The sequence below is a fragment of the Chrysemys picta genome, chromosome 5 (assembly GCF_011386835.1).
Source record: "Chrysemys picta bellii isolate R12L10 chromosome 5, ASM1138683v2, whole genome shotgun sequence".
Lineage (NCBI taxonomy): Eukaryota > Metazoa > Chordata > Testudines > Emydidae > Chrysemys > Chrysemys picta.
This window is the reverse complement of record NC_088795.1, coordinates 23539868-23555967: the sequence shown is the minus strand read 5'-3', so window position 1 is coordinate 23555967 and position 16100 is coordinate 23539868. Positions and strand designations below refer to the sequence as shown.

The window sequence follows — 16100 nt, the reverse complement described above, 5'->3', positions numbered from 1 at the left end:
TCTTGTATCTTCTTAGTCTGAGTGGAATCTTCTACTGCTCCTCCAGGTGTTCAGGGCACACTACTTGGCCATTTTCTCCAAAAGGTATTTTGGGAAGTCTGCCATTTAGATCCACTTCCTATCTCTCAGTCCTCACTTGACTGTGCAAGGGGTTGAGATGGAGCCTGTCCATTTTCCTTCCCACGATTAATGCTAAGAGAGTAGTAGACACTCAGAAACACGTATAAGATCCTAGATGTAGTTATGGTAGTTAGATATAGCATGTAAATAGGATATCCGGGGAACAGTTTTGGTTGGGTCTAATTCTGCTATTGACTCCATAACTGATTTATTAACAAATAACACCCCACAAACCTTTGCTGTGGTGGTGGTGCTCAGAGTCCAGTGGGAATACTGACTGAAGGAAGGTCAGGTTGAGAGGGTGTACATATCCCAAGAGTACACAGATGTTCTTGGATCTGGCTAACATTCTCTGTGGCAATTAAAGCACGAAGCTGACCCGAGGGGTTCAGTGTTCCATGACACCATTTCAGAAAACCCTATGGGAGGGGACAGTTTTTTGCCCACTTCCTTACAGATTTAATTTTTTTGTTTGTTTACTTTAACCTCTATTAAGATTTGCCAGTTTCCCACTCCTAATTTCCTTCCTTCCCCACACACCATGAAGCTGGTGTTGGGTTTCAGTTTTTTTTCAAATGAAAAAGGCTGTTCCTAAGATTTTACACACCTAGTTTATATTCAGCTGTTCATAGACTTCATCTAAATTTGGATTTGACATGTAGATTGAGAACAAACTTTAATATTTTGTTTCCAGTAGAATTGCATTGATTTTTTTAAAATCTCCATTTTGCTCTTAAAAGGTCAGCAGGATAATAAATAGGCTTTCAACACTTACATATAGGGAGGGGATATTTTTGTTTGTTTTGAGTTTTGGGTTTTTTTAGAAAATAATTTCATAACTCTCACTGCTGTTATGTTGAATTTTTGTCACGTGTTAGAATTTCACTAATTCTTACTTAGCTGATTTGCTTTTGATGTTTCTCTCGAAACACAGCAGCCTCGATGAAGATTTAATAGCAGATTGTTATGGAATAGACTTCTGCAACTAAAAATTCATTCATTGTTTTAGAAAATGTATCCCAGAATATGTACTAGTTTACTATGAGGTATTAACAATTACAACTGAATGTGTGTATAATATCTATATATAATTTACACACATGCTAAGATGTGCATCTACAAATTTGTGTGTAGTATCTATATATCTAACATGAACTAAGCAAATTGTTTTTTAATAATATATATTATATATAATATTCCTTGGTCCTGTTTGTTTGCTTATTACCAACAGCTATATTGATACTTAAAGGCACAGCATAGTTCTGGAGATGGTACAGGAACAGAAGCTTTGAGAGCTCTTGTGTTAATACTTGTCCAATGATTGCAGCCTTTGGACCATCTTCCCCAAAGGTCTGACATCCTGTTGTCCCTCTGCATCCAGTAAGCTCTGCTGACTGCTATAGGAAGTGTAGGTGTAGCCTCCCCTTCGGTCTGCCCCCACTTTGGAGAGACTAGTGATGACAGGGGCATTAGGTTGTGAAATTCGTGTGCTTCTGTAGTGCAAAGACTGCCTTGTGTCTGGTTCCTGCACAAGCTTGCATGGGGAAAGCCAAAAGGAAGAAACACTATACTCCCTACCCCCACATATTGGCACTAGCACAAGCTTGGCACAATTTTGCCTGAAAGAGTAAAGTGAGTTTCTCAGTCAGTAGCACCTGGTTATTGCAACTCCACTGTGTATATCTTTAATTCTACAAGTCTTCGAATAAGCATAAAAGCAGCTTGAGCCCAGTGAGGATTAATAGCTTGTTTCTGATCAGAGTGGAGTAAAGTATTTAGTCTGCCATTAGTCACTCTCAGCATAGTTATATGCATGACAAGTAGCTGGTTTGATTGTATATGATGTAATAGATATATTCACGAATAAGAGTTCAGCACTGACAAATAGCTCCTCACACTTTGCGGTATTCCCCCCACCCATGATATCTTGAAATATCATCCCCACTCAACAGTTTTCAGATTCCTTTGCATCTTACTGTTTATTAAGAAACTGAGCAAACTTCAGTAGAATTTAATAGGATGTAGTTTAATATTGCTACCATAGCAGTCAAGAACTAAAACTGTAGCTTGACCTGCATTTCATTTAATAAATTTGTGGATGGGTTTGTGTAAGTATGCTACTCTGGTTTGGGTATCTTCTTTTTTTTTCTCAGATCAGATAAGGTGCTGATCAGAGTACTTAAGGACATACTTAACTTTAAGGCTGTGAATAGTCCCCCACTGAATTCACATGCTTAAAGTTAAGCTGAAATTTATGTATTCTGCTAAATTAGGGCCTACACACATTATAAAAGAACCCCAAAAAAGTATATATTATATACCAAAATTGTAAATGATAATAAAAGTTACAGATGGGAGGAATAGAGCTAGTCAGGACAATTGGTTTTGTTCTACAGAAAATTTCAAACATTGCTAGGAGGGGAAGAGGAATTGAAAGCCAGAAATATTTAGTCAAAAACTGATTTTATTCAATTCAGTTTTAATATTAAAAGTGCCTCATGAGAGTTGTAGTGTTGGTGCCTAATGGAACTATTCTCCTCTGTGGGCAGGGTTCCCTGTCTGGACTACTACTATATCCTTTAATTTATGCAGTAAAATCTCATGCTCTCTGCTCTGGAAATCCCAGTTTTAATATCTGGTGATGACCAAGATGGTTGGCAGTGAATTATCTAATTTAAACCTGTCTTCATAGGAGGTTTACTGTGATGTGAGACCTTTAAATAAAGGACATGAAATAAAAACAGATGATTGGAAAAGAGGACCCACCAGAGAAGAAACAAATAACTTGCATCTATTTAGAGTTCTCAAGAGACATTCACAACTTTTATTGGTTTGTAGTATTCTCACTTTGGGAGAGATTTTTTGGGGTATGCAGAGCTAATAGTTCTTAAAAATTTCATTGTTTTTAAACTACTGTGAATTTAATAATTTGATAAAAGATTAATAATATAAAACAACACGATTCATTTTTTGGATAATGATTCATTGCTTATGTCAAATCATAAAAAAGTGGACCTTAAAATAAAAAAAAAAGTGAAAACTTAAGTTTTCTGGGTTTATCATTTTGAAGCTTCTAAAGCTAACACTTTCCTGGAGAAACTCACTTGCCAGAAATATTGAAAGTAACATTTAGGAGAGAGCTACTACATGTATTTACATAAATTGTATCCATTTAAACAATGCAAAGTTATTCTGTTTCATTTGGGACATGCACTGCTCTATACACAAGTTTGGGTTTCATCCTGCATCACTAAAAGTTAAGGAGAGTTTTTCCATTGACTTGAATGGGAGTAGAATCCAGCCCTTAATGCCCATTGAAGATTTTGTAAATCTTAAATTGCTTTGGCTTTAGGAGTATGAAAATCATTAAAGACGACTATGGTTGTTAATTCTTTCCATCATAAATGTAAATAAATGAGCATGATGCAGACATGCTTGAAAATACCATAGTAGTATCTAGTTTTTTTTTTAATTCCCAAATTTTTGTTACTTTGAGAAAAGTCCTAATTGGCTGAATGACAAATTTGATATTGTGCCAAATTAAAGTAGTTTCCTTCATACTATCATCACACTTTTTTAAAAAAAAAAGTAATTCATTCTTATTTTATGGTAGTTTACAGCATAAGTAATTTAAAAATGCAAATAAGTGGGAAATTGCCATAAAACCGCTCAATTAATATATCACTTTCTAATCAGTTCTTACCACTTCATCATCTCATCTATTAGTGCTCATTTGTTTAGCTCATTTGCTTAATTATAAACTTTGAGTATTAGGACAGAATAACTGTGCTATTCTAGTCTTCATTTATTTTTAAACTGGGAGAGAGTTGATTTAAACTGGTTATGTCAATTCTATGACCAGGATATTGGCCATACCTGTGTTTGGAGGAGAGGGCCAGAGTCTGTGTGTCATTATGGTTCATAGGCAGGGCTATAAGCTCAGTGTGACAGACTAATAGTATCCTGTAATATCCTGAAATAACTTTATTGGGTTAAGTTAAACCTTGTTGAATTAGGGTTACTACCTTTGGGATACATTGGATTGGAAATGCAAATGCTTATGTACTATTGTGAGATTGTATAGAAGGAAGTATAAGGTTTTTCAAAGGACCTTTTGAAACAATGTGACTTGTTAAGATTAAGGGGGGTTCTCTAGGAGGAGAGGGTATATGCAAATTTAATTACTCCAGTTATCAACACTTTGAAGCTGCCCTCTGGGGAGAGAGGAGGAACTGCTCCTGCCAGAATCCATATTAGGATCCTCTAGTGGGGAGATGTTAGGGTTGGGGTTCCTAGTAAACCTCTGGGCATGCATGTAGGTTCTTCTATAGTTTTTAATATGTGTTCTCTGTAATGGTTTTGGCCTTCAGAATAAAGTAGGTTTGTTTAGAAAACTCTGTGTGATAACATATATCTATAGCAATCACTTTGTTATCAGTCTCTGAAGAGAAAGCACACAGGTCTGCTTAGACTGGCTGTCTTTGCTGGGAAATACCCACTGAAGACAGGGAACGGTACAGCTTGGAAATACCGCAGTCAGGAGAGAGAGAGAGAGAGACATGGCTCCACCCATAACTGGGGAGCTGGAAGTCTAAGAGTGGGTGCCTTTTCTGGTAGGAAATAGAAATTCTCAAAGAGAAATCTTTAAGCAGGAGATATTTTGTATGACTCAACATTGGTATTGTGTCATTGCTCTCTCCTGTGAGCTTCTTGAAAAATGTGAACTCACTAGATGTTGAATGCAGTATTTTCTTTAAGGCCTCAGCATTATAACTGAAAATATAACTCCCATCAATCTAAATATGTTTGTGGAAAGATCTCACCTTGTGACATTAGTTTAGAATTGGAAAATGATGAGAACACGTGAATCAAAAATTGAGGGACTGGAATATTTTTATTAACTAAATATTTACACAATGCCTTTAAAGTTGACCGTACGGTATTATTGAAATTCCACTTTAATCCTGAAGCACCAGTAAACTATTAGAATAAAATGAAGGTAATAAAACAGCTGTAAAAGGGTAAAATTCTTTACTAATTCAATAATACTACCTCACTTCCAATGATAAGTACATTCTATAGAAAGTGGTTTTTTATGTGGAAAGGTTACATGCATACTGTTATATTGAAAATAGGTTCATGTTATTCATTTTTTTTCAAACCCTTTATAAATAAGCTGTGCCTGTGCACTTTAACTTTTTGGAAAAGATTTATTAAATACAGTAATAAACTTTCCTTTATGCACATACACACTTGAGAATTTAGTAAAAGGCAGCCAGCAGTGAGCTGACATTTTAGTTTTCGTCTGTCGTGTTTTATCAGATCTAATGAAAACTTTCTGAAAGATTCCTTTGAAATGGCACATTTATGTTGTAGTTTTGAGTACAAGATGGAAGATGAATAACAGAAGTAAAACACAAAGGGGAAAAGAGTACACTAAGGATCTTAGGGTGATGGACATGTCTGCTTGCTGATGGAGTGAAATACCATGTTGTAAAATAGAGGTAGATTAGGAAACCAGAAATGTTGTCTTTGGGCTTGATTCAACTCCTACTGAAGTCAACTGAAAACTCCCATTGATTTGAAGGAGGGTTATCTAACAAGGGGGCATCTAACATGCAATAGGGAAAATCTTTTAAAATATTACTCTATCTTCAAAAAATCAAATTATATTTATGCATCTGCATTTATAAATATTTTCCCTCTCCCATCATTCTTCTCTTTGGATCCTTATGTTGCTATTGTTGCTGTTCCTGGAGCTCTGGTGTTTCTGCACCAGGGTAGATTGTTGATTCAGCAGGCATTAATGTTACTTATAAAGAAGGACCAGACGCTCAGCTCAGTTGCGAAGGCTCAGCCACGTTTATTGTCAACCAAGCATGGTCCTAGTGCCGCACACATTTGTACAGGCACACTAACACATATATGCCCATGACAGGGCATCAGCTCAGTCTATATAGTGTTGTCTTCTAGGCCAATACAAAACTGCCCCTCCTATCGCTTTCCTTTTATACATTGATACAAACAAGTTACGTATTACATTCCAGATGTTATTTGTTACCATCCTTGTACCTTGAACTGGATAGAATAAAATATCCTCATCCATTATCTTGTCATTCTATCCTTATCTTCCAAGGGGCCTGGGTGTTCCTGTGCCATCCTCTCAGGAATGTGCTTATGTGTATAGCAGATACCTAGAGTTACTATTCTAAAAAGGCTCTGCTTTGGTTCATACTTTTGGCCATGCCTAGGGCAAGAGCTACACCTTCCATGTCCCTTACCAAGTTTAAATGTTCCCTTCTTACTTTTAAACCCTTGCACAGTTCTCCCCTACCTTGTGTCTCAGGTCTCATTTCTTATGTCACACCTCTCATACTGACTCTGCCAGTGATGCCACCCCCAGAACATTTGTGTCCTTCATCCACAGCTGACTCCAAATGTTCCTAAATGCCATCTCTAATTTTGGAATAATCCTCTAACCTCAGTGCCACCAGGCCACCAACTTCTCATTCAAATTGTTCCTGTTGATGCATTGGTACTGCTAAGCCTATAAACACCAGACTGCAGCAGGCAATTGCCTTTACCATCCACATGGGCGGTGGGTGTAACAGGCCAAGGGACGCTACACCTCCCCTAATCCAGACACTGGACCCGCCCACACTCCGCCCTCTCCCCCTAAACCAGCAGGGCTCAGCTCCATCCGAAGGCCAGCAGGCTGCTGGGGCCGGTGGCTGAGGGACCAGGTCAGTGGCCCGGTGCTGGGACCAGCGGGCAGCCCAGTGCTGGTGCTGGCCAGTGACCCAGCGCCGGGGTCGGCACTAGGGCCGGTGGGCAAACTAGGCGCTGGGGCTGGCTGGGAGCCTGGGGGCTCTGGTGGACGAGAGGGGGCGGTAGGGGTGGGGCCTTGGATAGAAGGGGTGGGGTCGCATGGGTAGCCTCCCTGAAGGGGGTGTTCATGCACCACCCATGACCATCCAACATTTTACATTAAGATGGACAAAAAACAGTCTTAGTTAACACTTTTCTCTTGGTCTCTCAATACTTCTGTTATTAGCATTTATTTTTTAGATTGTAATCTTCTGGGGACAGGGATTGTCCTCATTTGTGTCTTGTAGTCAGCCACGATTGTCTTTGGTGCTTAGTACAATGTGTGTAGTAGCATAGCTTTAGTTATGAAACCATTTTATGTTTGCAGTGTTAGGTGCTACTGTACAATTATGCAGATATGCCATCATTTGAAAGCTATTAATAAAGAGCTATGAGGAGAAAAATAGGGACACATTTTACATCCACTGAAATGTACTATGCTAGGATACATTTAAACAGTGTGGAAAATATTTTATAAAAATAGAAATAATGTTTCCTAAAAAAATAGTAATTGGCAAAGGTCAGGGCACAGTGAGTGGGGCATTCTGGAACTTTCTCTGTTACGTGGGCTTTTGACTCCTTGTGAAGTTGACATTATCTCAATTTAAAGACTCTGCCGCTCACTACAAAACATCAACACTTAACTATTGCAACCATTAGAATTAGGCATATATTTGATGAATAATTTATCTGATATATTTTGTGATCTTTTTCAATTAAATTAGGTAGCATTTTTTCACTATTTACCTAGTTATTTTTAAATCTCATGGAATCCCACCAAGAAAAAAAAAAAAAAAAAAAAGAGAGAAAAACAGTAAGACACAAATTATGTTAGGAAACAGCTACATAAATTAAAGTATGATGAGTTCAGTACTTATGCAAAGCTTAAAAGTTAATATCGGAGAAAAAGATAGGTTGAGAGAAAAAACAAAGCCTGCTAAGGTAATGTAGGAAAAATAAGTGTGATTTAATCTCCACCTCAAAGAGGAAAAAAAAAGTAGTCACTTTTTTGGAGTATAAAATTACTCACATATAAAACAGCAGAAAGAAATAATATTATAGTGAAACAGAAGCAAAAAAACCATATTATCACTACCTTGTAAAAGGGACAGGAAGAATATTTGAGAGTAATGGCATGCAGGATGGAGCTTACGCTGCCATTCCATATTAAACATGATACTTTCCGTACTAGAAATGATAAATAACCCATTGTTGATGAAATAATAGTAGACATGCTTGAAATGACTAGAGAAAGTAAGGTGTTTATATAGGCAGTATGCTGCGTGAAATGAGGAAAGTTCAGTGCTGTTATGGATTATGTAAATAAAAGTACTGGAGACAGTGGGTATGAATATAAAGGTGGCTATATGAGAGAAGTCATTGTAAAAGGGTATTGGTTTTGTCCGAAGAGAGGGAAGTGTGAAACTTAATTCTAGTTTATCTACTAAGTATGTACAGTGAATCCTGAGGAGTGATGGAATTCAACTGGGGAGAATGTGCTTTCATCAGCCAAGATCCAAATATATCTTTGCGCACTTAAATAGTTAAATACTTGCTTTTGAATTTTCACATAACTTCCCAAGGAACTTCCCACATAACTGGGAGCCTGATCCTTGGGAAGCTAAAACCTCTTGCACAGATTTAAAAGGTAAGGGCAGAGTAACCGTTATACACTATTGATATGGGACTGTGCACCTCATAAAACTATTTCCTTTTTCAACAGACTAGTTTCACTTAAATTAAGTACCATGCTGAATAATGAACTGAATTGGCATTACGGAAGTCTGCTCTATGACAAGTCATTCTTTTGTTGAACAGACATATAATATGGGGTGTTCCACAGATAACTTTTATTGGATTCAAGTTCAAACACTGTAACATTGACAACCTGTGATACAACTGGCTTCAGAGAGAGCCAGATTAAGGGTAAAATACTGAAAGTTATGTATCTAGTGGAACGGAGGAGCAAAACCATATTGGTGTTAAACTGCATTTCATGGACCTATAGCTCTTTAGAGTGTAAGCGTACAGCATCAGTTATTCATCTGCATTCTTTCAAGGGTACTGATCTAGTGGTGTCAAGCAGTCAGAAAGCCGGTGGATCTCCCTTGCTGTTAGTTCCATTGGTGTTGGGAATTGGCTGTAGAGCTTGCATAAACCATTCCTATCCACTTCCCTAGCAGCCCTTGTGTAGGGATGTTCTTGGTGGGGAGGAGGCATGACTAGCACAACAGTCTTGCAGTCCCCAGCTGATATAAGGCCTCATGGGGGTTGTAGCCAGCTGGGAATAGTGTACAACAGCTCAGGGACTGCTCTAAAAATCATAGAAATATAGGGCTGGAAGGTCCTGAAGTCAAGCACCATGTGCTAGGCAAGACCAAGTAAACCTAGACCATCCCTGACTGATGTTTGTGTAACCTGTTCTCAAAAACCTCCAAGGATGAGGATTCTACAACCTCCCTTGGAAGTCTGTTCCAGAGTTTAACACCTTTATAGCTAGAAAGCTTTTCCTAGTATCTTACCTAAATTTCCCTTGCTGCAGATTAAGCCCAATACTACTTATCCTGTCTTCAGTGGACATGGAGAACAACCTATCCACTGCCATGTATTAAGATTGGGGTGCCACAAACAGTTCCTTTTGCAACTCTTCCTCCTCTGAGGATTGAGCTCTTGAAATGTATGTTCTAATGCAGTGGGAGACAAGTTTTAAACATTGAATTTGATAGATTCCCCACAGCGTTTGTTAACCTATTTTTGTTTTAATGAAAGCTACGAGGGCAAGCCTTCAAATGCAAGTAAGAGCATGTATGGTAAAATGTACTGAATAGGACAAAATACAAATGTGTGTCATTGCAGATACAATTTACTTGGGGTTTGCCAGGTCACAAAAGAAATTTGACCAACAGTATTTAAACAAGTCAGCTGCTCAATTTTTAGAAGTGCTGAGCACCCACAACTCTCCCATAACTCTGTGGGAGCCATGCATTCTCAACACCCTTCGTATTCAGAACAGAGATCTTAACAAATCTTTCTCAGACAACAGTAAATTATAACAGCAAAGTGTCTATACCCTCCTTCCTCATCATCACAGTATCTCTAGCTATTCAAGTACCTGTAAGGTGACTCTCTAACTATTGCTATTTATAGTTCTGTATCTTGCCCAGAAATAAGAATTAAGTTTCACAGACTGTGATAGGGACTTCGTAATATGAATAAATCATGGCACACTTAATATCTGACCAAGCTTTTTGATTGAAAATGCTTATAGGTTAACAGGTGGATTTCATTTTCCTCTTTAATATTTGCCCTGGTCTCTATTTCAGTGAAACAGAATGGAACAATATTGAATAGGTTTAACCATTTCAGGTATTGTATTTTTGTTCTAGTGTGCACACATAGGATTGGTGAATATTTACTAAGTTTAATACATTGCGGTGCGATTTCTAAACCAAGCCCAATTTCCCTTTTGATCAGAAACCTATTAGCCATTCTGTTTATGCTTCCAGTTAATTTTTTTTTCAAATATTTGTTTTTTTTTCAGTGTAAAACCATTATACATAGTATTTCCCTTCTATTGGATTTGGCATGTATGAGCAAGGTCACTAGCTTGAGCCGTCTGAAAATCTACATTTCTGATAGTAGATTAAACATATTAAATAATACACAATTCATATATTTTTAAGGCCAGAAGAGACCATTATATCATGTATTCTGACCTCTTGCATGACATAGGCCATAGATTTTTCATCCAGTTGCTCCTGAATTCAACCCATTAATCCATTGTATATCTGTAACTACTTTATATTGAATCATTTTACATACTGAGGCATATAAGCAGTTTGCTTCACCCACCACTGACAACTTGCCATCTCTGAGGTAAAACACAAGAACTGCTGTGCAGTTGGGAAGTTAAGTAACGTACTAGGACCTGGACAAAATGCAGGGAGAATTTAGGTAAGCAGAAGATAACCACAGGATCTGAGTTATAATTTGGATAGGGTTAACATCTAGGGTAAAATTTTCAAAACACTCCTAAATCTCAATTTCAGGCGTGATTTAGGATTTTGGGGAGAAATTGGCTTTCAATAAGCTTTAGTCTTCTAAGTGTGTAAATGAAATTGGGACATAGGTCACTGGTCACACACACACACACACACACTTGAAAATTTTATCCCTGTTTTTTTTACAATGTTTTTTTTTCTCCTGGGAATCTTTAAAGATCGCAAGTGGACAGGACCAGTGTTTTATTTACGATTTGACAAAATGTATCTCCAGAGGAGCAGTGCCTCTCAATATTATGCCCTGGATAGCCTTATTCCTGAGAAAAGTCCATGGAAGGGAGGTGCTGGGGCAGGAAATCTCTGTTCAGATCCCCTCTGGAGTTTCTTGCTATCCTCTGGGGCAAGGTTTCCTCTCCGCCACTCTCTCTCTCTAACACACAAAAGGAGAGAGTGAATAGTTAGTGAGATCTGCCCCCAAACAGGATGGATTCTCATGAAGGCAAGGATCATATACACAGAAGTCCTGTGACACAACACCCAACTGTGGCCCATGGGGCCCACTCTCAAAATTCCTGTCAGTGATTGTCCCAGCAAACTCCAGGGGGACAGATAGGGCAATTTCCTGCAATATCTTTGGGAGATCTTATCATATTAAGATAATGTATCGTGGGCCATGGATTGTATGCCATTGCATGGGGTAGGGTGACAACTGCCCTTCAGAACTCAGAACACTGGGGACTAATTAGGCAAATTCATTTAGATTGTAATAGCTCCAGAGAGGTACCACCACCTGGAAAGGCTCCCATATACTGGTTCAAACTGGACTCTCTAGAGACCAACAGACCAAGAAAGTTCTTCTATTTAAATAGCCTGAGCTTAAACTGACTTCGGGCCATCTTTCTGATCCAGCAAACGGACAGAATCGTCCATCCAAGTGGGGCCCAAATACTTCCTGGGAGAGGTTGGAAGGGCTGTCACCCATTGAATCCCCATGGGTGAATTCTAGTAAGCTTTTAGCATGTGTAAAGGAACTTTTATTGTTTTAATATGTTTTCTCTGTAATGCTTTCATCTTAAGAATAGATATGTTTGCTTAGGAAAAGCTGTGTGGTACCTTGTAACTATGGGCAATTACGCTGTTTAGAGCCTCTGAGGAGAAAGCAAAGCAGGCCTACTTAGGCAGTCTGACTTGCTGGGGAATTCACAGTTTAGACTGGGAACTGTGCAGCCTGGAAAACCACAGATCAGGAGAGAGAGAGAGTGCAACACAAGTGAGGTGATGGCTGAGGAACCAAGAGCCTAAGAGTGTGTGTCTTTGCTGAACCACGGAGGGGGAATATAGGTGCAATTGCCTTGAACTGTGACGGGGGCAGGAGGTCTCCATGGAAAAGACAATGCAGCCTGGGTTGTTCCTTTGGATTCGTTTTTGGCCTAAGCTCTGCAGGCCTGGGAGTGGCAATCTCTGTCATCCCAGCCCCACACAGGCCTTCCCTCAGCCTATCCAGTCTCCATTCTTTCTCACAGCACTGAACATCTTTCACTGAGTCTGGAGGGCAAATGGGAGTGTTGCGATGGGTGAAGGGTCCCTTCTGAGTCTGCATGTGAGGATTGGCACCCATATTTCAGCATTAATTAAATAATGACTCATGTAAGAGCCCACTGAATAAATGTTCAGCATCAATTTCTGCAACACACAGACTGTACACTTTCAAGATCTGAGCCCGTGTAAGGGGTGGTTCATTGCTCAGAATATTATTTATGAAAAGATATGGTTTTCTGATATCCATCTAGTTTCATTTCTGTTAGGAAGATAGATTATACAACTTCACAAAATATAAATGTTACTATGATTAATAAATGTATTGAGTTTTGCTCCAGCAGACTTTGCTGTATGAATTATATGATCAGATCAATACAAACACTCTAAACTATTGCATAGAACTTTTAACATTTCAGGCATAAACTATGGATACAAATGAAGACAAAAACAAGAAAAGGACATGGCTCTTTCAAAGGATACCAGAGGGCAATGTGGCTCAGTTTTAGAAATTATCAAAGCATCTTAATGTGCTAAGCCTTTATGTCCAGGTGTTGAGGTTCTGAGTTGTTCTCAACATAATGTCTATTGAAGTGTCAGATTGTGTTGCAAAAAAGGAATGTTTGGAGCCTGTGGGCGAACCTGTCTCCCTTTAATGCAGTCCCTTGTGCTGAGTGTTTGATAATGACAGCCCTGTCTCAGTTTCCCTTTTGGTATACTTTCAGAAGTGTGGCATATAGCTCTTGGCCTCTCTATACTATTCCAGCCCTCCAGCTGGGTTATTTATGCTTCTCCCCTTTCATGGTAACAAGGTGGTCTCACTGCCAGGCTCTAAGGGCCCTGTGTTAGGCCTCTAACCACTAATCCCAAGGCCTGATATCTCCCTCTCCTTTCTCCATCAGGGAAAGAACAAAAGGAAGTCAAAATAGGGCAAAAATAAAGTCTAGTAGCCGTAGGTTGTGATCACAAGCCTGAATCTGGGGCTTCAGCAGTCTGTCCCCCTTCACTGCCCTCTCCTCTGGGTCCCAGCCCAGGGGTCCTGTGTTAGGCTGTCCAGGACTGTGAATTTAAGTTTTCTGCTGTCTCCCTGGCTGCTTCCTACCAAAGGCCTTTGCAAACATCTTCTGTATGAAAATCTTCCCTGGATCCTTCTGTCTGGAAGTTAGTCTCTCTGGGTAGCTTTTCCCCCTCCAGTGCTGTGGAGCTCCTCCACAAAATGGCTATTGGAGAGCCAGAGAGCCAGCCAACTCCATCTGGGTTATCCCAGCTGTTGCTAACCAGCCATTCAGCTGCAGCTGGGGAAATGATGATTCTCTTCATTAACCTTTTAGTGTCTCCTGCCATCTGGGGTCTATATAGCCCTCCACAGAGCCCAAGGATATCACAGCTTGTTACTGCCAATCTGCCTTTACTAGCACTACCATATCTCTCCAATCGCATCTCCAAGTCTTCTTCTGTTCCTGGCTCCATCCTCTCTCTATCTCATTATTTCCTCTCCTTTTCTATCACACTACATCTTGTACTTGCCTCTTCTTCCACTCATTCTTATTTTCTGCAATGCACTTCTACCTATCTTATTTGCTTTTCATGCCCCACAATACACCCTGATTTATTTACCAAAAGCCATATTGCTATAAATAGATATAATTATAAACCCACATGGAACAACAGTATATAAACCTTATCAGAGAATGTTCTCTAAGTAACACATGCTTCATTTAACGGGCTTGTATAAGATTGCATATTAGCTGTTATATGGATGAATAGAAAAGTGGCTTCTTTCATATGTTTGCAGGCTTTAATATATGAAACATATATAAAAAGTGGCATGCTGACTAACTATAGGAAATATATGTCCTCTCCGTGTGGGGCCATCAAGTACATAACAAAATGAAGTAATCAAGTCATCATGTATATTTAGTAACCCTTAATCTCTCTAGCCCCAATCTCCTTTTTATTTGTTATCACTCAGTGCTATGTTTGCACTGAGAATCTAATCTCCTTGGGTCAAGGTTTGAGCCATTTATTTATCTGTACAGCTCCATGCATACTTATTTGAGGGCCAGCTGTACTTAAAAATACAATAATATCACCCACAGTGCCACATAGGTTCAAATGGATATTGTTACACTGCCTGTTGCCTGTCACCTCTATAAAGTATTGTCCTGCCAGTAGCCATTGATTTTTGTGAATCATTGGGAGCTTATGGAGAGTAGTGATTTGGGAAATGTCAAGACACCAATCACATGGTGTTACAAAGTGGTTTTGTTCACGACTAGTAATCATTTTCACCAGTAAAGCATTTTTATTGTATGGTCCTATGTTGCTGTCAGCTGCTGAAGAATGTGACTGTTGAATATATACACAGGCTCCTGAATCTACAAGTTTATGACTGGTTTCTACTAGCCCCTCCTGTGACAGAGGAAGCTGTAATTTCCCTGTTCAGAAGAGATTACACTCTATATTTTCCACAACCAAAAATGCCTGATGAAAATGCTGTATGTGGGGGGGGGGGGGGGGGAGAAGAATACATTTAAAAAAAAAAAACTAGTTTGGCCACTTCATGAGGTAATGCATAATTTAAACTGTGGAGGTGCTTACCTCACAGCCCATCTGCTCCCAACATCAAAGTTATTTATAACTATAGCAGTAAAGTTTCAGCAGGTTCAGTGTGTGACAGAAAGAAATCGTGACAATATTTGTCTGGTCTCCCATGAGAGAAAGAGAGAGAGTGCAACCTAGTATTCATTCCTGTTGCGCATTTTTCTGCTGTCCTTTCTCCCCACCCCCTTTTTGATATTTCTATGTCCAACAGAGTATTGCTATACTTAAAGAGAAAATACTGGGGATTTCCAAGTATTTGAGACCTCCAGAGCATTTCTTCTCAAGGTGTAAATGCTGATGGTTGTAATGAAGAGTTAGTAGTCCAAAAGGAGGGATGAGACAAAAGTCCAACAGAGAAATCACTGTAGTAATAATAGTAATGGTTAAATTCAACCCTAGTGTAACTTCATGGATTTCAGTGCATTTGCACCAGGAATGGATTTGGCCCAATATGCTCACATTCAGGAATCAGAAAACCCTTAGCCTTCCTTGGTTTCTTGTTCCTATTTGCATAAAACAAGGAGCATGGAGTAGACAGGCAGTAAAAGTAGGGCAAGAAGATGACTCATATGCTTATCAGCTCCTTTTGCAGCATTAAACATTGTTAATATCAGACTAGGTCTGTAATGCAATGGAAAGTAATGAAGAGAGTTTGAAAGAAGATAGTCATTTGTTATTTAGTAATATAAATCTTCTTTAGTGGTATTTGTTAAAATCAGGTACTATTAGTATATAGTTGAGGAAGCAATATTTCTCTTTTGAGTATTAACCAGGGGCGGGAGTCTGATGTTGCTGAGAGGCTTGAAGAAAAGATGAGAGAGAGAAAATCTGGTAATTAATTCTAAACAGAGGTGGAATAATCCTGAGATGGAGTGAATTAATCAATGTTAAGGGTTAGTCTGGATGCTAGGAGACAACTCTGTCTTAAGAGCAATACTTTTTGCAAGTGTTTGCAAATTGGTTTTGGTAAGA

The 16100-nt window shown here is 39.0% G+C and overlaps 1 protein-coding gene across 12 annotated transcripts in view; it reads left to right on the top strand.

Annotated features, from left to right (window-relative positions):
- The window catches only part of CCSER1 (coiled-coil serine rich protein 1), a 1147114-nt gene that overhangs the window by 435541 nt on the left and 695473 nt on the right, over positions 1-16100 (top strand). The gene's annotated exons all lie outside the window — the stretch shown is intronic.